This window comes from Acomys minous (assembly GCF_964271855.1).
Source record: "Acomys minous genome assembly, chromosome: 8".
NCBI classification, from domain to species: Eukaryota; Metazoa; Chordata; class Mammalia; order Rodentia; family Muridae; genus Acomys; species Acomys minous.
The window spans coordinates 4388212-4401878 of record NC_140489.1 but is presented as its reverse complement, the minus strand read 5'-3'; the positions used below and the strand labels follow the sequence as shown (position 1 = coordinate 4401878).

General features: G+C 39.9%; 1 gene segment (V, D, J or C); it reads right to left on the bottom strand.

Moving 5' to 3' along the window:
* Nucleotides 1-462: 462 nt before the first annotated feature.
* On the bottom strand, nucleotides 463-13084 carry LOC311603382 (Ig heavy chain V region 186-1-like). The segment is given in 4 exons: nucleotides 12988-13084; nucleotides 11003-11101; nucleotides 627-961; nucleotides 463-504 (listed from the first exon to the last, which is right to left on the bottom strand).
* Between the last annotated feature and the right edge of the window lie 583 nt (nucleotides 13085-13667).

Here is a 13667-nt window from a genome sequence, read left to right as displayed (position 1 = left end):
CCTTTGTCTGCCAAGCTGTAAACAGCAAGGCAACCAGCCTGGAACTTTAAAAGTTAAAGTGTAAATAACAAATATACCAGCCTGAAAGATTAAGAGTTAAAGTACATAGAAAAATACCAGCCACCAGCTGACCAATCAGCAGTGCTGCAACCTGCCTCAGTTTACCCTGTGTGCTGGAGCTGCTCTCTAGGAACCTGGTTATAGGGACCTGAGGAAGAATAGTTTAATCACAGGTGACACCTCACTTAGCTGCTGCAGAGCCTCTAGCAGAAAGCTGGGCCAAGGCTAAAACCCACCTTGGTTTGCCCTGTGAGCTGGAGCTGGTGTCTATAAATGCATCATCATGGTTGTCACTTTTTACTATTTTCATAACTAAGAAATATGGTTGTGGAAGTTGTCACTGGTGAAGATGTTGAAAGGTCTGGTGTACTGTAGGAGCATCCTAAACCAACATCACTTTACTCATAGATGTCCTTTTACAAAATTGACAAAGACACTATGAGACTGTGAAAAGAAAGCAAAAAAAAATGAATGCTCAAAATGATTATTTCTGAGCAAGTCTCCAGGTTAATCTTCTCTTTCATCTCAGTCCCAGGGCAGCTTCCTGCTCCTCCAGGGTTTCTGACAGACTCAGGATGTGGTTGCAGCACTGTGTCTCTTGCACAGTAATAGACTGCAGTGTCCTCAGATGTCAGGCTGCTGAGCTCCATGTAGGCTGTGTTGGAGGATGAGTCTGCAGTCAGTGTGGCCTTGCCCTGGAACTTCTCATTGTATCTAGTACGACCACTTAAAAGATTAATCAATCCAATCCACTCCAGGCCCTGTCCAGGCTTCTGCTTCACCCAGTGCATAGTGGAGCTGGTGTAGCTGTAGCCAGAAGCCTTGCAGGACAACTTCACTGAGGACCCAGGTCTCCTCAGCTCAGCCCCAGACTGCTCCAGCTGGACCTCGGAGTGGACAGCTGTGGAGACAAAAGCAGAGTGATGGCTTTAACACCTCAGTCTTTGTCTGCACTTCAGGTTTGGAACTGGAGAGAACATTACCTTTAGTTACTGACAGGAGGAAGAGGATGGTCCAGCTCCATTCCATCCTTAGGGATAGTGTGTCCTCTGACTGTGGAGAGGCCACTGACAAGATGTTGTCTTGGGGATGTGGACATCTCTCTATTTACCACCATAGACTCAAGTAATTTGCATGTTCATGAGATGGTTCTTCTCAGATAAACCGAAAGTCCAGCAGAGGAAGAACGAGGTACAAACACCTGGGTCAGGCAGCAGGATGCTGAGGTTCACGTCCTACTCCTCTGAGGAAATGCAATCAATGCTCTCTGCCTTTTTTTCAGATATATGCAATTAACATTTGTGTTAAAAGGTGAAATCATTGATTCTTCTGTGAGTGAGTACGCTATCAATAATTCTCAGCACTTTGACTCATGATGAATGTCTCCATCACACACTACACACTTCACACTGAGAACTGAGAGCAGCACTAATCCATGTTATAAACATAAATATTTGTGAAGCAGTTTGACACCATGATCATGAATACTCTGGTCTACTAGGGACTGTGTCATCTATAACCATGAACTTTTGACCATGTCTACCCAGTCAAACTCTTTCCTAAGGTAAAAGCCAAAAGTACAATTCAAAAGGAGTTGGTTGCTATGTAACAAGCAGGCACTAATGGGTACCTGAAGGCTGATGTAGACTGCAAGGCCTGGTACTGCATGAGATCACTGATGTCTTTACTCATCCTTCAAGCTACATAGCACCATCCTGCATAGGAAACCTGGCCAACATGGTGAATTTACAGCAGGTGTTTTCATTCCTGTGTCCCACACGCCAAGTCCTTATCTAACAGCTTAAGGAAAAAGGATAGGAATTTTAATATTCTAATTCGACCTCAGTCAAATGATGATAAACAAGAATACAAATGACGACATGGAGGTCATGAAAGGCTGATCCTCTCTCACCCTTGATGAGAGTGTAGACAAGTGTATTGACTTTGGAATCAGTTTGGATAATTCACCAAAAATTAATAAATAAACTATCCTGTATCCCATCTATGTCCTTCCAAGTCACATAGTCAATCGACTCCACAACTTATTATAGAGACACATGAACTTCCATATTTCGTCACAGCATGTTACTCATGCTTTACTCACAGCAGCTGAGAATGGACTCATCCTAGATTTCAAACAAAGGACAAATATATAATGACCCTGTAGGCTGTGTTGGACATTATGAGTGCATCCACTGTGAATCTGTCTGAAATTTCTCTACTGAGATTGTTCTGCCAGTGCTTGGGATATCCATCCAATCAATTAAAAGCCATGGCCAGGCTTCTGACCCACCCACCTTCCACATAGAGGAAATAGGGAAGATATCTGAGTGAAAATGTTGGTAGTTAACCATTCATGAAGCTCCAGGACTCCTCAGTCCATACCAAGAATCCAGCAGCTTAACCTAGGAGTGACACTTATACAAAGGATGCCATGACCTATTCTGTCTCTGTCTTCCCCTTGGCCCTACTCTTAGGAATGCACTTTCCTGTAGCTGTTGTCAATTAGAGATGATCCAACTTCATGCCAAGGTGGGAACCTGTGTGCTCAGAGACTGTGGAAAAGTAGGTACTAATATGGTACTGTTGGCTGTGAGGACATCACTGTATTTAGAACTACAAACTAATTTATGAAATCAAGAGGGAATATATTTCTTAGATGAAGACATGAATTTTTTTATAGATAGATCTGGTAGAGTTTTTCGGTTAGTCAGATGCATGATGAGGTTCTGGTATTTGATAAAATGCATTCAAGCAACATCCTAGCACCTGTTCACTCAGAGCTCATCACTGGACTAACAATACATTTCCCACACCCATGTCCATTTTGGGGAACCTCACAACAAGTTTTCAACAGACATCTGAAGCTCCTCAGTGTCAACCATATTTCTGATGATGACAAGGTGCATTGACCATCCTACCCCATCCAGACACATAGAGCTCTTCCATCTCACTGAGAATTTAGTCGCCATATCCATGTTCCTTAACGTGAACCACACTTCAAGTGTTCAAGAATAACATGAATTCTGCCATGATCAACCACATTTGCAATGCTGAGAAGGTGCATTGTCCATCCTGTTTCTATCAGACACTTATTTACATTTTTGGATGCTGCTGTCCAGCACAATCCAATGATCAACAGGACTATGAACACCTCTCATAGCAGCAACAAACTCTGGGACACTTTCCCCTTGTTGCTTAGGATTCTGAGGCTCCAAGAACCTCTCCAGGGTTGTAGCATGGAAATGGTATGTGTCAACAATACCATGGTTTCAGAACATAAGGATGTTGGCAATGAAATCCATAGAGAGTGGTGGAAGACACTCAGTGAACAACTTCCTTATCTGCTTCAGCTGCTCCTTATTAGAAAATTGGTGGATCTACAGTGCCCCCTGCTGGTCCTGATAACTCCTTTGTGTAACTTCTCACACAGGGATAACTTGCTTACTTCTCTTCTTTGCAATGTAGCTATTGACTTTGAGAAGATATTTCAACAATGGAAGGTGAGCTGTGCCTCAAACATTGTCTCCATGAACCATAGTCCTTTCTCTAGGAGCTGTTAGATTTTTTCAATAGAAGTGACCATTGATGAAGTAGTGAGTTAACAGACTAAAAATTAGAGATAGGAGGCTATAAGCTCTCTACAAGATAGTTTTCCCATCACTGAAGCTGTACTTGAGACAAAAACTTCAAAACACCACAAAGAGGAACAAATGTGGGAACTACAGATCAGTTCCAACCTACAAGAAGTATTTACCCTTCTGAGAAGTAAGTAGAATTTTTAATAAGTGAGCTGTGGTTCACTCTGCTTGCTAATTCAGCATATGTATTACAGGTGAGCTGTATGGTTGTGTGTAAATACTTAGCAGGGGTGGTGTTTTCCTTTTTCCATGTATCTTTTTTTATTAATTTATTCATATTACATCTCGATTGTTAGCCCTTCCCCTGTTTTCTCCATTCTTTCCTCTCTCCCACTTCCCCCCTTCTCCCCTCCCCTATGTCTGTGATTGAGGGAGACCTCCTTCCCCTATATATGCTCTTAGAATATCGAGTCTCTTCTTGGTAACTTGCTATCCTTCCTCTGAGTGTCGCCAGGCCTCCGCATCCAAGGAACGTGGTCAGAAAAGGGGCACCAGAGTTCGTATGAGAGTCAGATCTCACTCTCCAATCAACAGTGGAGAATATAATGTTCGTTGGCTAGGTCTTGGCAGGGGTTCAAAGTTTGCTGCCTATATTTTCCTTGGCTGGTACCTTAGTTTCAGGAGGACCCCAGGACCCAGATCTGCCTGTCATAAAGTTCTTCCCATGTATCTTTAAATATAAGAAATATTGAGTAGGTCATGAGGCAACTCTCTTCTCTCAGGATCTAATTCCCCAAAGCTCAGTATTCTCTTATTCATGGAAGGCCATGACTAATGATTTTCAGATTCTTGGATGTATTTGCTGAGGCTTTGAGAATGACAGCTCTGGTGCTGAATTACCTGCTAAAAGCTCCAGTGTGTTAGTGTAGCCATGACCAATGTATATGACAAATTTGTTTGTGGGTGTGTTTGTGTGTGTGTGAATATATGTGTGTCCCTGCAAGTGAACAGATGCAGAAAATCATTGACAGAATTCAACACACCTTCATGTTAAAAGTTTTAGATAGATCAGAGATAAAAGGCACATGCCTAAGTACAATAAAGGCAATATAAAGCAAGCTTAGAAACATCATCAAATTAAATGGTGAGAAACTTAAAGCAATTCCACTAAAGTCACGGATAACACACACTCCCTACTCTCACCATAAGTCTCCAATATTGTACTTGAAATCCTATCTACAGCAATGAGATAACTATATAAATCAAGGGGAAAGAAATGGGAAAATAAAAAAATCAAAAGGTCTCTATTTACAAATGAATGTACATGTAAGTGACCACAAAAATTCTACCAGAGAACCTCTACACCTGATACACACCTTCAGGGACATGGCTGCATTCAAAATTAACCTTAAAAAATACAGTAGACCTCCTAAACCCAAACATCAAAGGGCTGAGAAAAAATAGAGAAACAGCAACCTTCACAGTAGAAACAAATAGTATAGGATACATTGGTGTTACTCTAACCAGTAAAGTAAAAGATATGTATGACAAGAATTTCAATTCTCTGAAGAAAGAAATTGAAGAAGAAATCAGAAGATGGAAAGTTCTCAATGCTCATGGATTTATAAGATTAACATATAAAAATGGTAATCTTACCAAAAGCAATCTACAGGTTCACTGTAATTCCCAACAAAACATCAACAAAATTATCTACAGAATTCAATTTAAAAGAACAATTTTCCGCTTCATGTGTACGGAACAACAACAAAAAAGCTGGCATTTGATTTTTTTAAAAATCCTATACAATAAAAGAACTTCTGCAGGCATCTCTATTTCTGACTTCAAGCTTGACTACAGAGCAATACTAATAAAAACTGCATGGTACCAGAATAGAAACAAAGTGGATAATATATGGAATCAAATTAATGGCCCAGAAATAAACACACACACCAATGGACATTTGACTTTTAACAAAGAATCCAATTCCATAAAATGGGAGCAAAAGCATCGTCAACAAATGATACTTATACTAACTGAATGTCTACATGCAGAAAATGCAAATAGTTCCATAATTATTACCCTACACAAAACTCAATTTCAACTGGATCAAAGGCCTCAACAGACCACAGGGAGCTTTGTGGAAGGGGTGGGGAGGACAGAAGGACCTGGAGGGGACAGGAACTCCACAGGAAGACCAACAAAGTTAAATAACCTTGGCTCAGTGGGATTATGAAGACTGAAGCAACAACCAATAACCGTGCTTTGACTGGATCTGGGCCCCCAACACACATGTAACAGATGGGCAGTTTAGACTTCATGAGGGTCCCCTAGTAAGGGGAGCAGAGGCTGATTGTGACATGGATTCTGTTGCCTCTTTCTGATCAGGAGACCCCTGGCATGGCTTCCTTTCCTAGCTTCAGGGTAAGAGAATGTGCTCAGTCTTGATGCCACTTTTTAAGCTGTGATGGGTTTGGGGAACTCAACTTTTTTTGTTAAAAGTGTGGATATGGGGATAAGAAAGGAAGGGAGTGAGGGAGGGATCATATAGAGATTAGGGACATGGAGACATCAGAAGGTAAAGGGAATAAATATAAAAAGTCCTTAGCTAATGTGAACAGAAATTGCTTTTAAAGTAAATACAAGAATTGAAAGAAAGACAGAGGGCTGCAGAGAGGGGAAGTTTAGCAATCTCATACTAGTGAATTCACATCTCATGTGTTATCTCTAGAACAAAAAGAATATAAACCCACCCACAAGGTATGGGCATTGTATCTCTGAATAACATGAACTTGGATTTTGTTAAATACTTTTTCATCATCTAAGGAGATGATCATGTGAGATTTTTTTTTCTTACAGTTTGTTTATATGTTAGATTACACTGATGGATGTCTGTATATTGATCCATCACTGCATGCCTAGGGTGAAGCCTACTTGGCTGTAGTGGATATTTTTTATGTGGTTTTGGATTTGGGTTGTGAATATTTTATTCAGTATTTTTGCATCAATATCATAAAAGAAATTTGTCTGAAATTCTCTTTCTTTGTTGGGTCTTTGGATGGATTAGGTATAGGGGTTACTGTGGTCTTAGAATGAGTTTTGTAATGTTCCTTCTGTTTCTATTCTCTGTAATTGTTTAAAGAGTATTTGCATTAGCTCTTCTGTGAATGTCTAGTAAAATACTGTACTGAATCCATCTGCCCCTGGGCCCTGGGCTTTTTTTTGGGGAGGGGGGTGTTGGAAGATTTTGATGAATGTTTTTATCTTCTTAGGTTATATAAGATAATTTCATTTGTTTACTAGGATATGATTTAACTTTGGTAAGTGGAATTTATCAAATAATTGTCCATTTCATTTAATTTTCACATTTTGTGGCATATAGGCTTTGAAGACCTAATGAGTCTTTGGATTCCTTCCTGTCTGTTGTTTTCTTTTATGTGTTTCTTGATTTGGAAAGTGTCCATCTGCCTTTTGCTAATTTGGCGAAGGGTTTGTCTATCTTGTGGAGTTACTTTTCCAGTTGAGGAATTCATTCTACTATGTGATAAACTTTCCAGGAGAGTAACATGGATTTTAATAACTAACCAGAGTGACCTCTATTGTGTCATTCAAAGCAAAGGTTCTGACCAACATATAACATATATGAAAGTTTTTAACTGAGAGGAAAACACTTTAGGTGAGTCAGGCAACACTCTTGATGTCCCTTCTCTGCACCTGTTCCTTGTGTTTTGCATAATTTTTATTTACATAGTTTCTTTTAACTGTCTCAGCTCAAATATTTAGAAATGATGCATATGATATTGATATAGAAATAATACAGTTTCTTAGAAGAAATTACTCTGAACACTTAAAGAATAATAATGAAAAATACTTCAGAGGGAAAAAACCTAATCACAAGAGAAAAATCCCAAATAAGATTTTAGAAACTTATTACACTACATTTTACCATTATGCACATTAAATATGCATCATCATTAAATCTCATTTTTGTCTCAACTTCTGCTGACATGTTGGGCAGTTTAGCAAAGACAGAAGACTTAGAAACCTGTCAACTGTAAACATGTGAGATTTACACACTAAAGATATTGCCAAAATTGTCCCTTTCTTCTTTTTTTCTTCCTTCCTTCCTTCACTTCCTTCCACTATTCACTCATTTCCTTAATTCAATCCTTCCTTCTTTTTTTCATTTAATTTCTGAATAAATTATTTAAATTAAAAAATAATTGTATACATACTTTAGGTAGGGATTACATTGAATTTCTAGATTGCTTTTGGTAAGATGGCCATTTTTACTATGTTGATTCTCCCAATCCACAAGCATGGGAGATCTTTCCATTTTCTGATATCTTCTTCAATTTTTTCCTTGGAAGACTTGAAGTTTTTCATACAGGTCTTACTATCATTTTCTCTAGAACTCATATGCACAGAGGTCCCTAAAAGCACTGATATATTTACTTTCCTTGATTTCTTCAGTGACAGATGTCCACACAGTTGTCTATAGCAATACCAAAGGATACATTTCTATTCTACTCAGCAGACTACAGAAACTCCCCTAAATTGGACCACATCTTGAGAAACAAAACAAGTATTAAAAAATTCACGTAATTAAGGTCAGTGAGAAAACCCATCTAGACACAATGTAAAATATCTTAAAATCTACAGTGGACAAAGAGTAATTCCACAATTTCATGGAGATCAAACAACTAGATAAAAGAAGTAATCAGAAAGAAATTAAAATGTTAAAAATTCGTGTATTAAATGAAAGTGGAAACACAACACCAACACCCCTGAACTGATTGAAAGCTCCTGAAGAGAAAAGCTTATGTTTGTGTGTTTTAGTTTTCTCTGTCTGTTTGCATGATGTTCTCATGTTATTACCTCACAAATGACTCTGGTTACTCCAGAAAGCATCCCGCTGTGTGAATTTCTGCCTCTACATCTTCACAACACTCACAGCCACAGGCTTCATCACAACTGACTAAACATGACTTCGCCTTCATCATTGTTGTTCTGCTGATGTCAGCACAAGTTTATGGGGTTATTAAATTAGTAAGGAATTTCAAATGGATAGAGTTGCTCATGACTCGAGCCCATTAATTCAGCACTCATGACATTCATCATCCTTCTCAGAGATACATGAGCACAGCGTCTATGCCTGTATGAGAGATCTATACTGGAAATGTTTTACCTCCAGCACTGACATCAACTCTACTGCATTCAGGTCTGTGGCTATGTCATCCCTCAAATGGACATAAGGCTTAGCTATCTCTCTCTTCATATCACCTCACTTCCCTCCCTCTTCCACCCACTCAGTCTGATGCTCCCATTCCAATCTCCAACCCATCTACTCACAACTATCTACTCGTTCCTAGGGGAAAACACAGTTTCCCCCAGATCCTTACTACATACCTCACATCTGTGTTCATAAGGACTATAGCCTTCCCTTCAAAATGCCTGGTTAGCATACACTTTGTTTGGATATTTGGAGGCAGCTCTCCTTTACCTGATATCTCTGTCTGTGGTTTAATCTCTGTCATGAAATTCTACTAATGAATCTTTTATTACACAAATCTATTACTTTGAGTTTCTTCTACTTAAATCTTACCTTGATGCAATCTATAAATAAAAATGTATCATCACTGACAGTGTCCTCTCTGTGCTCACCTAGCTGGTACATGGTCTCTGTTTGTTTCTCAAACTCTGATGAAGGTGAATCCCCAACATGTTTTGTAGATAGCATTGTGCTCTCAACAATCTCATATAGCTCAGGAAGGGTGTCCTAGTAATCTAATGTTATTATGATACATCAAGGGAGAGAATACAGAATTCCATGGGGTGGTGAAAACTTTGCCTCTTCTTCATACATTCAGCCTGCCCCACCTGAATTTGGCCCTATGAACATTCATGGACCCATCAATTCAAGCTTAAAAGAACACAATATTGACACTAGACATACATTTGAAATGAAGTTAAGCATTATAACACAATGAGAGACTATGTTTTTGCCTAAAAGGACACATGAAAACAAAAAGTATGATGTTACCCTTGAATACCAAACAGGAATTTCTTCACTTACAATTTCAGGAAACACTATGATTTATAACACCAATGAGTGGTGAATATGCAAGCTCTCAAAGGCTTGGTATTGGACGGGAATGGACTATTTGCTTATTCTGGACTGGAGGGAATGAACAACTTCTGATTTGAAAAACATTTTTCAGCAGTAAATCTCTGTCTCAAAGATACATTCTCAGGATATTTACACATCCAGGACCCTTTCTGGAGGTCTCCTCTTCTTGCACTGTAAAGTGTCTTGGTACTTGAAAATAACCAGAAGGTACCAGATAAGTCATTGAATCAAAGTGTTGCAGCCACTTAACAGATGTCTTTCCAGTACACTGGAGAATTGCAGGAGAATTGCATTCAATTCAGAGCACAGAACTGGATGATTCCTCTGCATTCTGGTCAATTCCTGCTGCAATGTCCCTCAGTTTACCCTGTGTGCTTGAGTTAATCTACGGCATCCTGGCTAGAGGGACCTGAGGAAGACAAGCCTCATCTGAGCTGCTGCAGAGCCTGTAGAAAAGACCTGGGCCACCATTGTGACCCGCCTTGGCTTACTCTGTGTGCTGGAGATGGTCTTTATCAGTGCATGATCATGGATTTCCCTTTCTTATTCTTCTATTAAAAAAGAAACATTTCAATGGAAATTGTCATTGGTAGAGATGTTGAAAGGTCTGTCATACTGTTGCAGCAACATAAACCAACATCACTTTATTCATAGATGCCCTTTTACAAAGTTGACAAAGGCACAATAAGACTGTGAGGTGGAAACAGAAAAAAAAAAAAACGAATGCTCAAAATGATTATTTTCAAGCAAGTCCCCAGGCTAATCTTCTCTGTCATTTTATACTCAGCGCAGCTTCCTGCTCCTCCAGGGTTTCTGACAGACTCAGGATGTGGTTGCAGCACTGTCTCTCGCACAGTAATAGACTGCAGATTCCTCAGATGTCAGGCTGCTGAGCTCCATGTAGGCTGTGCTGGAGGATGTGTCTGCAGTCAGTGTGGCCTTGCCCTGGAACTTCTGGTTGTAGCTAGTACCACCACTTCCAGGATAAATCCATCCAATCCACTCCAGTCCCTGTCCAGGCTTCTGCTTCACCCAGTGCATAAGGTAGTCTGTGAAGGTGAATCCAGAAGCCTTGCAGGACAACTTCACTGAAGACCCAGGTCTCCTCAGCTCAGCCCCAGACTGCTGCAGCTGGACCTGGGAATGGACACCTGTGGAGGGGAAGACAGAGTGGATGTCATTGTCACCTCAGTCCCGGTCTCCTTTTCAGATTTGAAGCTGGTGAGCCCCTTACCTGTAGTTACTGACAGGAGGAAGAGGACAATTAAGCTCCATTCCATCCTTAAGGATAGTGTGTTCAGTGACTGTGGAGAAGACACTGGTGTGATGTTATCTATGGAGTGTGAACATCCCTGTATTTAACCACCATAGACTCAAGTAATTTGCATACTCATGAGCATGATATTTCTTAGATAAGGCCCTAGATCAGCTGGAGAAGAAGGAGGTACAAACATCTGGGTCAGGCGGCAGGATTCAAGTTCAAGTCCAAATCCTCTGTGTAAACACATTCCATACCCTTCACTTCTTTCACATATTTGCAATTAACATTTGTGTGAGAGAGTGACATCATTGACTCACCTGTTGCTGAGTACACTGCACATTGAGACATGAAAGCAGCACTAATCTACTTGGTATAAACTAAAATACTTATAAGGCAGCTTGACAACATAACCATTAGCAGTACAACTCTGGACTACTAGGGCATATTTCATCTCTAGTGATGATCTTTTGACCAGGTGCACCAGGGGAAAACTCTTTCCTATGATTCAGGCCACAAATCTAATTAGAAAGAAGTTGGTTGCTACATAACAATCAGACACTAATGGGTACATCTTACCTGAAGGCTGATGTTGTAGACTTCAAGGCCTGGTACTCCATGAGATCACTGATGTCTTTGCTCTTCCTTCAATCTACACAACAACTTCCTGCATTAGGAAACCTACACAACATGGGGAATTACAGATCAGGTAGGTTTTTCTGTGTCCTACAATCAAAGACCTTAGCTAACAATTGAATGGCAAATAAAAGGAATTCTAATGTTCTAAATTTGCCTCAAGAAGATGATGATAAGCAAGAATACAAACGATACCATTGTTTTGATGAAAGGATAATCCTCTCTCACCCTTAATGGGACTGTACTCATATTAGAAATCAGTTTGGAGAATTCACCAAAAAATAATGAATAAAACTATGCTGTGTCCCAGACACATCCCTCTAGGCAAATACCCAGTTGACTCCACACATTATAGAAACACATGAACTCTCATATTTATTTACATCATATTATTCATGATCTATTCACAGAAGTATCTGTGTGTATTCACAGTGGATATCTGTCCGGAATATTCTCTACAGAGTTTGTTCTGCCAGGGATTGGGATATCCATCTGATCACTTCAACCCCAAAGCCAGGCTTCTGCCTCAAGCACAGTGCCATGTAAAAAAAAAAGTGGGGAAGCTATCTGAGTAAAAATCCTTTAAGGTAACTTTTCCTGAAGCTCCAGGAATCCTCAGTCCAAACCAAACCTCCAGCAGCTGAATGGAGGAGTGACATCTATAGAGAGGATGCCATGATCTCTTCAGTCTCTGGCTCCCCCTTAGCCATGCTCCTAAGAATGCACTTTCCTTTAGCTGCTGTCACCTGGTAGAGATGATCCAATGCCATGCCAAGATGTGAAGCTGTATGCTCAAAGACTGTGGAAAAATGGGTACTAATGTGGTACTGTTGCTTGTGTGGACATCTCTTTCTTTACAACCAAAACTAATTTATGAAATCAGAAAGAATGTTTCTCAGATGAAGACATGAATTTTTTAGATAGAATGGGTAGAGTTTTTTTCTCTTAGTAAATGAATGGTGAAGTTCTGGTCTCTAGGAAATTAATTCAACCTCCATGATGGCACACGTGCACACTGAGCTCTTCCATTGCACTTACAATCCATTTACCACATCCATGTTACTGATGTGAACCTCACATCGAGTTTTCAAGAGACATATGAAACTCCTCAGTGTCAACCATATTTCTGAGTAAGTGAAGGAGCATTGAACATCCTACCCCATCCAGACCCATAGAGCTCTTCCATCCCACTGAGAAATCAGTCATCATATCCATGTTCCTTAATGTGAACCACACTTCAAGTGTTCAAGGACAACACTCAGGTTCAACCATATTTGCGATGCTGAGAAGGAGCATTGACAACCCTGTTTGTACCAGACGCTTACTCAGAGCTTTGGAGGATGCTGTCCAAATCAATCTAATGATCAGCAGGACTATGAGCACCTCTTCTAGCAGCTGCAAACTCTGGGACACTTTCCCCATATTGCTTAGGATCCTGAGGTTCCAATATCCTTAATAAGTATTTATAAGTATGACATAAATTTGTATTAATATGCAGTCAACATATGCATCTGGTTTGGACATTGTTGATCTCAATATGGATGCATTTTAATAAATAACCTCTTTCAGGATGTAGCATGGAAATGGTATGTGTCAACAAAGCCATAGTCTCTGAACATAATGATGGTGTCAATTAAATCCACAGACACTGCTGGGTACATTCACTAAACAACTTCCTTATCTGCTTCGGCTGCTCCTCTATTATTAGAAAATTGGTAGATACACAGTGCCCCCTGCTGGTCTTGATAACACATTTGTATAATTTCTCACACAGGGACAGCTCACTTCTATCTCTTCTCTGCAATGTACCTATTGATTTTGAGAAGATATTTCAACAATGGAAGGTAAGCTCTGCCTCGAACATTGTCTCCATGAACCACAGTACTTTAGCTAGGGACTTTTACATATAGCAATGGAAGTGACCACTGATGAAGTAGTGAGGGAACAGACAAAACGCTAGAGATAGACAGGAGCTATAAGCTGGTTACAAGGCAGTTTTCCCACC